Source organism: Ricinus communis, chromosome 6 (assembly GCF_019578655.1).
Source record: "Ricinus communis isolate WT05 ecotype wild-type chromosome 6, ASM1957865v1, whole genome shotgun sequence".
In the NCBI taxonomy this organism is placed as follows: domain Eukaryota; kingdom Viridiplantae; phylum Streptophyta; class Magnoliopsida; order Malpighiales; family Euphorbiaceae; genus Ricinus; species Ricinus communis.
The window spans coordinates 28,450,280-28,467,100 of record NC_063261.1 but is presented as its reverse complement, the minus strand read 5'-3'; the positions used below and the strand labels follow the sequence as shown (position 1 = coordinate 28,467,100).

At 26.3% G+C, this 16,821-nt stretch overlaps 2 non-coding genes across 2 annotated transcripts; one reads left to right on the top strand and one right to left on the bottom strand.

Moving 5' to 3' along the window:
• Window positions 1–4,052: 4,052 nt before the first annotated feature.
• On the bottom strand, window positions 4,053–4,154 carry LOC125370492. Its single transcript, XR_007216519.1, has one exon. It is a non-coding gene; the product is annotated as a small nucleolar RNA R71 (small nucleolar RNA).
• A 9,874-nt stretch (window positions 4,155–14,028) lies between these two features.
• Window positions 14,029–14,136, top strand: LOC112536639. The gene has a single exon (XR_003080610.1). It is a non-coding gene; the product is annotated as a small nucleolar RNA R71 (small nucleolar RNA).
• Window positions 14,137–16,821: the final 2,685 nt, after the last annotated feature.

Sequence of the window (16,821 nt, the reverse complement as noted above, 5' to 3'; positions counted from 1 at the left end):
TTTATATTTGTGTATCTTTATTTTTAATTTTATTATTTATTGTGTTATTCCCTATAAATACAAACAGTTATATTTTTACATATTAAACACTACAAAATGTGAGATTTACCTAAGTCTAGCTCGTTTTATTAAACCAAGTCCACACTCAAAGTTATTAATCTAATATATTAGTTAATTGTGTACAAGGCTTTTCTAGTCTAGTACAATTATAAATTATACTTCGCTTTTCAACCTTTAGACCTAATGGACTACTTTCTATGAAAATGCCTAATTAAATAATCTTAAATCTAATATGGTCCGATTAACCTAACTAAAACATGATAAAGTCTACTAGGTTTATGTTGATTTAGAGTTGAAGTCCAATTACTATTTATTTACTTAACAGACTACAATTTTCATACTAGGTCCAATTTTAAGGCCTACTGTCTATATGTCCAATTTTAATTAGACAATCATACAATATCTAGTTAGCATTTATTCAAAATAAGACAAAAAAGAAAGTGCAAAGGTAAATCTAGCTATTACAACCCGCATACAACTAAGAAGATTAGAAAGAAAACACTTAAAACTAAATACAGTATATAAACATCTAAAAAATTCATCAAAAGATCAAAGAAATCAGGGCTGAAAGGTGTACAACCGGTCGGCTCAGAGTGAAGAGTCGATCGGCTCTACGCAGAGCCAAATCAGTTCTGCACTTGAAGTTCCTTTGACGCATCCATTATGGTTATTTCACAAGAGATGAAAGAAAAGATGGGAAATCTGTCTTTTTAGAGTTATCGTCCCATAAAAATAAATATTTTTGCAATAAGTTGTGTTCCTAGTCATAAGAAATATAGTCAAATTATCTTTCTTTTCTTTCTCATAGCCCACCATTAAGAAAGATATTCATTTTTTAAAATATTCCATATATATAGGCAAAAACAAAAGGAAAATATCAGATTTTATCCCGACGGAAGCAAGAGTAACAATTCGATTTATAATGCTACAACAGTAGGTATAGTAAGCAAAAATATATGAAAAGAAAAAGGGCTATTAGGCATATTTCTTTTTTTAATGTTAATATAGAAGTAAGAAAAATAAATCTATTTCGCTCTATTTTTAAGGAAGAGATCGTAAATTTATAGTTAGATTTGCAATTCTCTCATATTTTATATAACATGATCCTAATCGAAGTTTAAAAGATATTTCTCACATTTTAAAATAATACATATCAAATTCTTTTCATTTATAATTTGTGGTATTTTCAAACATGAAAAGTAGAATTGAATAAATTTTATGGATCAGTTGGAGAACAAGAATTCTAGTTATTTTTTTAGAAAGTACACTCTTTTTAGCTCAGTATATTTTATGCCACGATATAGCTGAGAATAGCTTATTGCTTGTTGGTACAAGGGTGAGCACGGTTTAGAGGAATCCGAAAATTTGAAAATCTCTAGCCGTACTAAATGTTAAAAATTTTAAAATTGGATTTCCAAAATTATACCGTAGTATAAAAATTTCAGTTCTAAATCATACCAATTTTTCGAGATGGTTTGATACGGAGATTTGGGTCTAATGGGATGGTTCAGTTCGATACGATATGATATAAGATAATAGAAATTTAGAAATTTTCTACTTTTAAATAATTAGAAATATATTCTTCGCTTAAAGCAATTGGCCTAAAATTAATTTAAAATTATACAACAAAGAAATCACTACAATCACATTATACTTATATTCAACAACTACATAATAGAGAAATTAATTTTCAATCAACCAAGCTAAATATTTGCAACATTTCATTATCCGATTGATAAATACATTTCACCTGATCCCTCTAAATCTCTTTTATTAAAAGAGACATTATTACTAAGAATTATTTTATAAACATGGTTAATATCATATTAGCACTATATCATAATAAGTTACTAAATTAATTTGATTAGGTCAATAAACTTAAATTTTATTAGAATAGAATTGTTAAATATGTATTTGGTAAGGTATTCTATACTTTAGTTTAAGTTTGAGTTAAGATTTGAACTTATCAATTATAATATAATCATATATATAAATAAAATCCGTTCTAGTTTCGATTCTTCGGTTTAAAATAATAGGCGATGATTTGGTACAATTCTCAATATGGAGAACTAATGAGATCCAAAACCGTACTAAAAGGAAATTTAGGTACGGCTTGGTTCTGATGTATGTAATTATTACTTATATTTGAGTTAAATTTTAATGAATTTTGGCTAAATAAATATTATTAATTACTTAAAATTTTAATTTAATTAGAAATATTTTAATTTAGAATTTTAATTAGGATTTTTTATTATTTCCAGTTCAATTTTAGTCTAATTAAGAGTTTTATTTAAGTACTAATTAGTGTTTTCCTTTTTATAGGTATTTTGTTTAAGAATTCTAAAGCATCATGGATTATAGCGATATGGCCGTAACATGGGCATATGCTGGTGCCCGTGTCATCCACTAGAAGAAGAGATTTCATAAGCACGGCCATACTGAGGCCATGCCAAAAAAGAAGTTATGTGAGATGGGCATGACATATGACCGTGTCAAAAGACATGAAATTTTCAATTCAAAATGGACTTTGAAATTTAAGAGAAAATAAGTTTCTTTCAAGCCTTTCCTATATAAAGGGACATAAAGAATCAGTCTAGGGAGGCTGGTTGGACAAGAAAATAAGTTCTAAACGGAAATTGAAAGAGAGATTGTGCAAGATTCAAGAGTTTCATTTTCTTCATCTTTATTTTTTTAATTATATTTATGTCTATTGCCGCAACTGTGTAGCTGAACTTCTTTTAGAGTTTAGAATAGGAGTAGCTATTTCATGATGTGATTGAACACGTTTCTTTTATTAATTTTATTTTTAGTTAATTCTATGAGTTGTGTTTATTTTATATTTTCATTTTTGGCCATCTTGATTGCATATTTATGGGTATATTAACCAACGAGAGTTAGGAGAATTTACCAGTTTAAGACTCATAGGATTTAGAATCACTTGACCATGAGAGTAGGCAAACTCTTCAGGAGAAAAATAATTGTTAAGGAGCTTATTGAGTTTTAATTAACTTCTTAATTACAAGAGTAGGTTAAATTGTAATCTTAACATGCTTAATTGAGCTCGCGAGAGTCTTTGGGTATTTTAGAACAATTCCTTTAACTAAATTCATGATATTTAATAATCTAATTGTTCATAATTAGATTGAAATAGTGAAACTAATCATAAACTCTAATTTTTAATTATTTGATTTTCTTATAGTTTCAATTGCTTAGATTTATATTTTATTTGTTTAATCACCTTTATTTGATTTATTAGCTAAGATTATAAGTAGGAATATTAGTACTCAATTTATAACCCTCGAGAGAACGATTACTCTTTATACTATAATTCACGATCCTTGCGCCTGCAAGTTTAAAACACAAGTTTTTTGCACCGTTGCTGGGGATTGGCAATATTGATATTAATTTAATTTTTACTTTTTTAGACTAGTATTTTTCTTTAAAATTTACTTGTTTTGTTTATTGATTTTTCTGACTTTTACTAGTTTATGAACTCCCGATCTCAAGAAGGAAACTTAGAAAGGATCAACCTTGAAATCGAGAAATCTTGTAAGAAGAATCGAAAAGAGAAGCGTGATAAAGATAAGAAAATTGTGGTTGAAGATCAAGCAGCACAACAGGTAAGAAATTATGCGGTTCAAGAGTACACGATGCCTAATTCGGGGGACACTCAAAATAGCATTGTGAGACCAACTATAGAGGCCAACAACTTTGAGATCAAACCTATGATTATTTAAATGGTTTCACAATTTCAGTTTAGAGGTCTATTTAGTGAAGATCCTAATGTCCATTTAGCTCAATTTTTAGAGATATGTGATACATTCCGAATGAGTGGGGTTAGTATAGATGCAGCGAAGCTCAGGCTATTCCCTTTTCCTTTGAGGGATAAAGCTAAGTTGTGGTTGAATTCTCTAGCACCACAATCGATTACTTCTTGGGCTTTGTTGTCAAAGGCATGTTTGGGTAAATATTTCTCACCAAGCAAGACAACAAAATTTAGACAAGAGATTACGAGTTTCACTCAACACCATAGTGAATCTTTGTATGAAGCATGGGAGCGGTTTAAGAACTTGCAATGTCAATCTTTGTATTTTTTATTTTTATTACTGATGTAATTTAAGAGGTGATTCTTTATATTCTTGAATATAATGATAAATACTTATATAATTTTTAGTAATTTTTCACTAATAATGTGTCGTAATGATAAATTGATTATCATAAATCAAAATAATATTCCATGGTATTAATATAAATAAATAAATAATAATTTATTATGAAGTAGAACTATTAAATTATAAATATTTCCTTCTAAATCTATATAAAAAAAGTAAAATAATATAAAATTAACAGTACACTTTATATAAATAAATATACTAACTGTTATTGTTATTATCCGTTATTAGTATAAATTATTATTATAAAACTATATTTGATAAATTAGTATATAATATAATACTTATTAAATATTCTATGAACACTTTTTGCAGTGCAATAAGAGATCATGTTTTAATACATATTTTAATAGACAATTGGACCTCAAAATCATTAAACATTTTTTTGCTTTAATTTAACCACGCATTGAAAATGCTAAAGTTTGTAGGTTTATTATATCTAATTATATTTTTTTATTAAAATTTTGTATTGTTAATAGAAAATATTTTATCTTAATTGAATAATTATTTTCATTTATTTTCTTAAGATTATTTAGTGCATTATTTAATAATTATCTAATAAAAGATTCTGAAATAAAATCTCCATGTTAACAAATAAAAAATTAATTTTTTAGTTTCAAATTTTTTTAATTTTATAATATAATACCTTTAATAGTAATATAATTACATTTCTCAAAACAATTGTGAAGAGATAATAATATAAGTGATTAGCTTTTAACTTTAATCACAAAAAAGAAATAAAAGATTAACATAAAATATTAAATAGAACATAAATATTAAAAATTTAAATGATATTTATTTTTCATGTTACTTGATATGTTGTTTTAGATTCACTAATACAATGAAAAAGAGCTCCTTAAGAATTTAAAATAGCTCAGAGTTTTTATTTATATAATATTTAATTAAAATTTATAATAATATATAATAATACAACTCAACTTCATATGCGAATGTTTTAAGGCAAAATTCACATTTAGATACTAAAACTTTGACTATTTAGTCATTTGAATACTTTAACTTCCAATTTGATTTAATAAACGCCTAAATTTTACTTTTATAACTTCTTAAATACATTAATTTTTTATTTAACCTAACAAATATCTGAATTCCGTTTTTAAAAAATATTAGAACACTTAACACCTAATAGATGTGGATATATTGGATGAAGCCATAGGTCAAGAAGTGTTTAAAACTTACAAAAAATACAAGTTGAGGTGTCTATCAAATCACATTAAAAATTAAAATATTGAAATGACCGCTAAAAAAATTAAATACTATTTATCCCTTGAGGTCTAATATGTGACTCAGTTTCTATATATTTTTATTACATCAAAATCCTCTACAATTTTAATAAAACTAACTATTACTCCTTCATGTTAGTTTAAGAACTAAACTGATAATTTAATATTATAATTTGATTCTTAAATTTATTATCAAGTATCAAACTCGTCCAAAATTAATTTTATTATCAAATTAGAATAAAGTCTTATTTTTAGCACAAGTTAATTTTAGTGTCTAATTAAAATAATAAATTTTATATTCTTTTATTTGTTTATATCTTTATATTTTCAACATAATTTAATTCTAACAAAACTTGAACAAATTAAAAATATTTATTTTTTACTTAATATTATTAAATTATTATGTAGTTTAATTTTAAATGTTGAAATAAAATAAATAGTTAATGTTATTATTTATATTAGACACTAAAACCAAACTATATTAAAAATAAAAATTTTACTAGTACTAATCTCATTTGAATGGTTAATAAAAGATTTTATTTTTGACATATAAACTTATCATGATCTTCTTCATTGATAGTGAATTTATCAACTCGGTATCCGGATTATTTCACTAGATTAAGAAGTGATTGTTTAATTTAATTCTTACTTTTTATATAGTTTAACTATAATAAATAATAAAAATAATAATAGAATGATATTTTTAATTAGAAATATTTATTTTATATTAATAATTAATAATATTATTATAGATATAAGTAGTTTTAAAATATTTAAATTTGCTTGAATTAAGTTGTATTAAAATAAAAAAATTAGAGCAAGAAAAAAGATATTAAATTTATTATTTTAATTAGAAATTAAAATTAATTTGTGCTAAAAAGAAGATTTTACTCTAATTTGATAATAAAATTAATTTTGGATGAGTTTGATACTTAATAATAAATTCAAGAATCAAATTGTAATATTAAATTACCAGTTTAGTTCTTGAACTAACACGAAAGAGGATAGTAGTTAGTTTTATTAAAACTAAAAAGATTTTAATGTAATATAGAAAATATAAGGACCGACTCATATATTAAATTAAACCATATAGGGCAAATATATATTTAACCCTAACTAAAATTTAGATATTCAATTTTGCATTTAGCTATATTTCAGTTTAGTATGTAAAAAAAATATGAACCACTTGAAGTAATAACTTGTAATGATCCTATTAATAAAATATTATAATGTGTCAATTTAATATATTAATAGAGTATAACTAAAGTTTTTTTCTAACCTCTTGTCTTCAGATTTTGATCCTATTAATAATTCATCAATTGTTTATTGAATTAGAATTGTATATATTAATTATGATAGAATCAATATAAAATTAGTTTGACATAAAAATTTGTCAATTATTTATAGATTTAGGATTAATATATAATATTATAAAAAAATATGATAAAATTAGATTGATTATTGATTAATTCTAATAGAATTAAGAATATAATTATAATTAAGACTCATAATAGGGTTAGATTGTAGATAATTAATTCTATGGGTATTTTTTTTGTGCTTTTATATATACTAGTTTTTTTTAGTCACGTAAATATTAATAGTTGGATATATTATTGTCCATATTATAGAAAATAATAATTACTATATTTAAAATAAAAGTACGCTACTACTGTAACAAATTAATAAAAAAATTAAAATAGAACATTTATTTAAACTTTAGTTTATTCTTTTTACAAAATAAATTGACGTTTTTACTGTATAAACGCAGTTGTAACTGTGTCCAACTCTCATTCTTATTTAGCTAAATATATATTTAATATTCTATAAAATTAAATTTAAATAAAAATATAAAATGAATATTTATATTATATTAAAATAATAATTAATACGTGCTAATATTTTTCTCTTTCTTATTTTCTAATAATAATTTTAAGTGATTAATATAAATATACAAACTGAAGTAATAATTAATTTAATATAAAAATAATTTAAAATCAAACTGTGATTAATAGGATGGATATATATGTAATATATATACAAATTTTATATATATAATGATTGAAAACTAGACCTAATTATATTTAATGATTGAGAATTTCAACAAAGTTAAAATTATAGAATTAGAAAAAATATTAATAGTTGGACTCGTAATTGTTCATATAATAAAAAATAAAATAACTATTAAATTTAAATAAAAATAAAATAATTAATAATTTTGAAAAATATGATAACAACACAAAGAAAAAAGTTCTCCTTTTTGTAACGGCATATTCAAAATCATATTTTTACAGCATATTCTTTTTACTTAGGTTGATTAAAATATTTGTTTAATTATATCAAAACTGTTTGTCAATTAGACTCCAATTCGGATTTCACGTAAAATATATTATAAATCTTATTGTAATAAATTTTATATTTTTTTTATTTTATCTTCTTCAAAGTATTTTTTTTAAAAGAATCATAAAAAGAAAGAGAATGGAATGCAACAGGTCACAATGAAATCCTTGTACTCTGAGATATGGCGTGACAAAAAAGCTACCTTATACATATTGCTTAGATTGTGGCTTAACATTAATATTCACTCGATTATTCCCAAGTTGGGCAATTGACTAGCTTGAAAATATTTTTTATATTAACGAAGGATTATGTGTTTAATTTTTTAATACTTTTAGATATATATTTATTATTTTTATATAATTTCATATGTATTTAATATAAATTATTACTAATTTATAATTTTATAAAGTCTTATCCGTCACATTCTAAATTACTCTATATTATTAAATTAAAAACATAATTCCTTTTGATAAAAAGTTTTAATTTTTCATGAAATGTCACATGATAATATTTTTATAAAGGCCTGTTGTGTAAATTTCTAATATTAAAATACACATAGCTTTGACGCGGTTATATAAACTTTTATTATGATATTAAATGTAATAAAATAAAATGATAATATTAAATGTCAATCAACACTTAAGATCTAGTTCACGTGTTAAGAGTATTTATTTTTAGGAGATAGAGATTTTGAATTCAAATTTTTATCTATACATTATGTGAGTTTTCATCTTTATAGCGAGTATAAGAGGATAACTATTCATTTACTAGATAGACTCATGTAGCCCATAGTATTTTTAGTTAATTTAAATAATTATTCTTCTACATATATATTTATATTTTACACCTTTTGAAATAGTTCTTCATTCTTATTACAATCAGATCCTTAATAAAGAGACCATATACATTATTATCGCATATATGATGTGTCTTTTTTAGTACTCGCAAATGCACGAACCGTTCCTATAGTAAGGGTAAGTTCACCACGAGGTCGATCTCTCAATGAACTATAAAGCCACTAATTATCAACACAAAACAATAAAAGTAAATCTAAACACTTTAAATCAGTATGTTGCGAGAGAGTAATATCCATAAAATAAATTAAATGAATAATAAATAAATATGCAATGCAAATACAAATACTTATCATCTAAAACTATATGCTAAAAACTGTATTTAGTCTAGCCATTTACTTAGTAATCTCTTTGTTTTACTTTAAGCCTAGATCTAATGATTGAGATGGTGATGTGCATTTTTCCCTAAATCATTCAAACTAATAATGCAACCTAGGTTTCTTATACCAACATATATTAAAGTAAAGATGATGTTTCTAATACTTTTAATCTAAAGATTTTCATAACAATTACTATTGCTAAATTAATATGATGGTTAACTAACAATAATAACTGAAACTAATAAAGATATGAAGATAAGGAAATCATTCATTAAATAAATAAATAACAAGGTTCATACAAAAGTAGGAAGACTAAACTAAACATTTATGAAACTAGCCTAACATATTTAACCCAATGATCATGGTATTAAATAGAAAGACATAAAAAAGTAAAAACTCCATCTAGATCAAAAATTTCTTTAAGTAAGAAGAAGATTGGTCCTCAGTCTTCACTTCTTGAAAAGCTCTTTAGATCCTAAAAAGAGTAATGAAAACTAAAACTATATATTTATAGAAAACTATAGAGAATTATAGAGAAAATAATGATGGCAGGTGTAGAGAGCAGGTAGGAGAAAACTCCCCTCCTTCTTCCTTCTTGAATTGGGTTTTTGTAGAGATATATATATATATATGAGAGTCTTCCTCTAAATAAATCTCTCTAAAGATAAGTATACTAATGTAAGTCTATCTAATAGATAAGACTTAAAGTATCTTAATCTCCACCAAATACTATCCTATAAATAACTCTTAATATAAATCTTAATAATTATACAAAATGACTAAAATATCCCTTGGGCCTTGTAATTAGCAGTCCATGCGTTTTAATCTTGGGCATTGACATGAATATGTCCCATTAAGCTTCTTTTAGCTCCATATTTTCCCCTTTTTACTAATATTCCTGAAAATAGACAATTAAACTTAAGTGAGGTAAAAGCATATATTTTCACCATTTTATATATAGAAATATATCATTAAAGCTCTAAAATACCCTTAAATATCTATATATAATTTGGACCGATCAAATACTCCCACACTTAAACCTTTACTTGTCCTCAAGTAAGTAGTAATTGAGAATTATCTTTGCAAAAAATCATGAAGAACATCCATACTTAGCTTAAAGATATTATTCAAAAGAATCTCACTAATGCAGAGATCATGTCAACCCAAGAACACTTTAATCATAATAATTTTCTTTAAAAATAAAAACTGAATCATTGCTAATCAAAAGACTCAAGCATCCAATTTTTCCCACCTGTTTCACAACAAATAGTCTAACTTATCTTCAAAGGATACAACTATGATGCATAATCCAAATTATAATAACCTTATTCAAAAAGGCAAAACCTTGATTCATAAATAAGAGATCAATGGGCATTTATACATTTTTATATCACTTGCTTTTCAAGGTCTTATACTTTCTTTTCTTTTATTTACACCCCTTGGATTTTAATTTTTGATACTTGGGCCATTTCTTTCTTTGTTGAGATGTTATGCCTTTTTACGCAGATACAAACATGGGTAATGAATGCATCTAGTTACTCAACAAAACATACTTTAAGATGCTTTGCATACTCATAGTCTTAATTGCCTTTTTATGCAAAAATTGACATTGGTCATGAAGATACCCTGTTACTAAGCAACTAAAATTAGCGGAGTAGAATTATTAAATATAGAGCTTTAAACTTGTCCACATCATATCTCACAAACTTAGGCAAGCCAATTAAATAACAAGGAAATAATAACCTAAATCATACACTTCTAATCATACCCATGTCGAATATTGCTAAACTACTTATCATGTCCATATGCAAAAGATGAACATTTGATCATTTAAGTGCAAATAACTCATGAATTCACATTTATACATATTAAAAACTAACTCAAGAGTTCAAGAATCTTAACATAATAGCATTCTTTCATCGACTCTTATATAGAATAATAAGAAAAAGCTGAGTGGAAAAATTTAAAATTTTACAAAAGATTAACCAAAGTTGCTCATTCTCATGGCATATGACGTATAAAGTTTAATCGAAGAAATATTCTATTTCCCTCCCCCACACTTAAATTTGACATTGTCCTCAATATCATTGCATATATAAAAATAAAGAACAAGAAGAGATGAAAAAGATAGAATACTCCCTTAGAATTTTGCAATGCATAGTAAGCCATAAACTTGAATTCCAATCTCCAACCATCCAACCCTTAGAAGCACACTTAAACACACATCATTGTTAATTATAAAAGAAATAAAGAAATAAAGAATAATAATAAAGAATTAAAAATAATAAATTATCCTAAATATACTAGAAAGATTAAATCCTAAGATAATTAAAAGTTAGGACCTAATAAATAAATATAAATTCTAGAATAAAATTTAAAATAAAGTCCTAAATCAATGATATGATTATTTATGTGCAGGAAATGGATATATATTTAATTTTTAAAGAGGATATTTTAACTTAAAATAATTTATATTCAATCCCAATTTCTTGGATTTAATTATTTTAATTTTCGATCAAAATATTTTTTTTCTTCTTCTCTTTTTTTTGTGGCCGCCTCGCGGACTGCGTCGTTAAGTTGCTGCCGTGTTTGTTTACACCACGGGCGTTAAATGCGCCTTGCGTGCCTATCTTTGCGGGCGATTCGTTCACTGCCGATGTTGTGGGCCCGTTCATGCTTGCCGCCTTTGCTGCGGGCCGTTCATCTTGCCCGCCTCTGCTGCGCAGCCCATTCGCGTGTTGCACGCCTCTAGCTGCGGGCATGTGGCCCACGGCTCGCAGCTGCCCCCCGAGGTCGCGTCTTGTTATTGCCACGGTAGCACCCGTGCCTCGCGGAAGGCTTCCCCCGCGGCTGGCTTCCTCACTGAGCGTCCTGCGACCCGCGGCTAGCTCCTACGAGCCCGTGTTCATTCCTGTCGTGCCTTTACTACTAGCCTGTGTGAAAATTCGATGCCGCAACGTGGCTCGCTCAAAATTATTATTATTTTTTTATCTTTAATTGCTTCTCATGGAGACATATTGTCTTTTGGGAATCAAACATAAGCCTACAAGGTAAACATAAAATAAATAGAAAAATAGAAAAATAATAAATAATTAATTAATTAAAAAATATAATAATTTAAATGCATAAAAATAAAAATACAATTGCTAAGTTTATTGTCTATAGCTAGACATTCTTGATTATGCTCATGGTGGGCGTTCATTCGCGCACTCCACCTTCTGGTCATAAGCCATTCCTTTCAAGTATGGTTTCACTTTTTTAATACGAACATCTAAAGTGTCACGAAAGCTCTTATCAATTAAGAATGGAATATCATCATATAATTGTTCATAAACAAGAGAATCTAAATAATTATATGAACACTTATCGATAGTAGATTTAGGAGATAAAGTTAAAGAATCAAACACTTTAAATTCTACAATTTCTCCTAAAACTGTCATGGTAAGTTTTCCACCATGCACATCAATCACAGTTCTAGTAGTTGCCATGAAAGGTCTACCAATGAGTATAGTTTGCTCTTTATCCCTTCTTGGTGTATTTTCCATGTCAAGTACTACAAAATCAATTAGAACTATTAACTTACCTACTTATACTAGCAAGTCTTCCACTATACCTCTAGGATATTTTATCGATCCGTCTGCAAATTGTAGAGACATAGTGGTAGGCTTCAACTCTTTCAAGCAAAGTCGTTCATACATCAAGTAAGGCATCAAGTTGATGCTTGCTCCCAAATCTAACATGGCTTTTCTATCCTTTTTGTCACCTATTGTAATATCAATGTTGAAGCTACCAAGATCTTTCATTTTAAGGGGCAATTGATGTTGAAGCATTACACTTACTACTTGTACTTTTTTGTTGTTCGCATATCGCCTTTTGTTGGTGTTCAACTCTTCAAATCTTTTTGCATAAGCTGGTTTATTCCTGATAACATCCAACAAAGGTAAATTAGTATTAACTTTGGAGAGCATCTTAATACTTTTAAAATTTCTTTTATCCTTTTTGCTCTCTTTGGGTTGGTTTAGAAAAGGAATGGAGGGTCCATATGGCTACGCTGCCTTATGAAATTTAGGTCCACAAAATGTTTCATTTTCTTTCTTCTCAAATCTAAGATTAGGCTCTACTTTTTCTTCCTTTTGCATGCTCTCCTTATTGATTTGTACTAATCCATTATTTTTAGGTGTACCTGCATAAGAAGAAGAATTTCTTTCAATTTCCATAGTAATATTATCGACAACCTCACCTCTTCTAATAGTAGTAATAGAATTGGCTTGGTCAGGTTGACTTGATAGTTTCTCTTTATTAAGCTCTTCAACAATTGTTCCATTTGAGCTTCTAAAAGTTTCAGTGAAGCCGCAATGGAATCTGTCTTTTTCTCATTCTTCTCCATCCTATCATGAGAAGCCATCATAAATGATTGAAGTGCTTCTTCCAAACTTGGCTTCCTTTGTTCATTAAATTAAAGAGTTTGTTCTTGATCTTGAAAGAAATGATTGGAATCCTTTTGGAATGAGAATATTGATCTTGGTAATGAGGTTGATTTCGGATTTTCAATAATTATGGTGGATTTTGGTCATTGTATTTCTAAGAAAAATTTGGATGGTTTCTCCAACCTGTGTTATATGTATTGGAATAAGGGTCATTCATAGGATGCATGGGTTGGTAAGAATCCATCAAATTTGTTTGGTCATACATATTTCCTCTGTAATTATCAAAAGATGAACAAATGTTAGCACTATGACCATAAATACCACAAATACCACACACCTTATTATTTAGTTAGTTTTTTGTTGAAGTAAGCATATTAACTTGCTCAGTCAATTCAACCAATTGCATTGCCATCTCACTACTAGCTACTACTTCATTTACTTCTATTCTCTTTGTCCGCACACTCTTTTATTGAGAATTGGCTTCTAACATCTCAAAGATGTCATAAACCTCATAAGGTGTCCTTTCTAACATAGCACCCCTAGCTGCATTATCAACCATATATTGATATTGTTGTGTCAACCCATCATAAAATAATTGGTTGATTATTAGGAGTGGAAATCCATGGTGTGGGCATTGCAATAAAAATGCTTTGAAGCGATCCCATACTTCATGAAAAGATTCAACATTCTTTTGATAAAAATCAGAAATTTCACCTTTTAATTCTTTGGTTTTGCTGTGAGTAAAATCTACTCATAAACTTTTGATAAATTTCATCCCAATTTCTCAAAGAATTAGGAGGCAATGTTATTAACCAAGCCTTTACTTTATCTTTCAATGAATAAGGGAAACACCTCATTCTTAGTTGGTCCTTATTTAATCCATATAATGGGAAAGTATGAACTATAGTAAAAAATTATCTAATGAATGTTAATGCATCCTCACTAGGCATACCATAAAATGAAGGAAGCATATTTAAATAAATGCTCTTAAGTTCATAATTCCTAGATGCATTACCTAGGACTATGCATGATGTAGTGTTACCAATTGTAGGCCGTGCATAATCTTTCATAGTCATTCGCTTTTCAGCTCCTACTTCTCTTGGTGGGTTTGCCATGATATCAACTTCTTCTTTTGATTCTTCTTCAATCTTCTGAGTTGATGAATCATTTGATATAGTTTTTCTTCTTCACATACAAAACAAAAGAAAATTTCATATTTGAAAAAAAAAAAAACTTAAAAATGAAATTTATAAAAAAAATAAAAAAACATAAATAAAACAAATTACAAAACACAAAACACACAAACAAAATAAAAACATATAAATAAAATAAATCAACAAACACAAAGCAAACTAACAGACACAAGACACTTTTAATAATCAATCAATACAATAAATTTGGACACAGTTCCCCGGTAACAATGCCAAAATTTAATGTGTCTTTTTTAATACTCGCAAGTGCACGAACCGTTTCTATAGTAAGGGTAAGTTCATCACGAGGTCGATCTCTCAAGAAACTATGAGGCCACTTATTATAAAGACTAATTATCAACACAAAACAATAAAAGTATATCTAAACACTCTAAATGAGTATGTTGTGAGAGAGTAATATCCATAAAGTAAATTAAATGAACAATAAATAAATATACAATGCAAATGTAAATGCTTATGATCTAAAACTATATGCTAAAAATAATATTTAGTCTAGCCATTTACTTAGTAATCTCCTTGTTTTACTTTAAGCCTAGATCTAATGAATGAGATGATGATGTGCCTTTTTCCCTAAATTGCACAAGCTAATGATCCAAGCTAGGTTTCTTATACCAACATAGATTAAAGTAAAGATGATGTTTCTAATACTTTTAACCTAAAAATTTTCATAACAATTACTATTGCTAAATTAATATGATGGTTAACTAACAATAATAACTAAAACTAATAAAGATATGAAGATAAGAAAATCATTCATTAAATAAATAAATAACAATGTTCATACAAAAGTAGAAAGACTAAACTAAACACTTATGAAAACTAGTCTAACATATTTAACCCAATGACCATATGGTATTAAATAGAAAGACATAAAAAAGTAAAAATTCCCTCTAGATCAAGAATTTCTTCAAGTAGGAAGAAGATTGGTCCTCAGTCTTCACTTCTTGAAAAGCTTCTTAGATTCTAAAAAGAGTAATAAAAACTAAAACTATATATTTATGGAAAACTATAGAGAATTACAGAGAAAATAATGGTGGCTGGTGTAGAGAACAGGTAGGAGAAAACTCCCCTCCTTCCTTCTTGAATTGGATTTTTATAGGGATATATATAGAGGAGAGTCCTCTTCTAAATAAATCTCTCTAGAGATAAGTATACTAATATAAGTCTATCTAATAGATAAAACTTAAAGTATCTTAATCTCCACCAAATACTATCCCATAAATGACTTTTAATATAAATCTTAATAATTATACAAAATGACTAAAATATCCCTTGAGCCTTGTAATTAGCATTCCATGCGTCTTAATCTTGGGCCTTGACACGAACATGTCCCATTAAGCTTTTTTTAGCTCCATATTTTCCTCTTTTTGCTAATAATCCTGAAAATAGACAATTAAGCTTAAGTGGGGTAAAAACACATATTTTTACCATTTTATATATAGAAATATATCATTAAAACTCTAAAATACTCTTAAATATCTATATATAATTTGGACGGATCAATATACTATTTAAGAGTACTAATTGTTTATCTGTACACGTTATTATTATTTTAATTATAAAATCAAGTTGATAGATACAATTTAATAGAATTTTTAATATTTAATATTGATTTATAAATTTTTTAAAAAATAGCAAACTAACTATTTTTAAATATACTTAATTTTTTAAAATCTAAAATTTTAATAATGTAATAATATAAAATTTATTTATTTATTAATTTTAATAATATATAAATCGATATATCAATATAATTGATATTACTATTCTTTAGGATTAAATTTATAAATATAATATTAAAACTGTAATTTAAGATGTTATTTTTTAGAATTATAATTATTATTTAATTATATAACTAATTTATTAATTAATAAAATATTAAAATATAATTAAATATGTTATTTTTATATGTCAAAAAGATTTTAGGTGTTAGGAATTTATATATATATATATATATATAGAATTATCTTCTTAAAGATAATGGCACTTTCACAATTGGATGGATTATAAGCAATGGCATATTTCTTTTACTTCGAATATTGCAATTATTGTTATTAATATTATTATTATTACTAATTTTAAATTTTCAGCTTTATACTAAAAAATGTGATAATTTGTAAAATTTATTGAAATCTCCGCAATTTGATGGTATTTACTAGTATATATTTTTATTCACATAATTAGTTTCTACTGTGACTT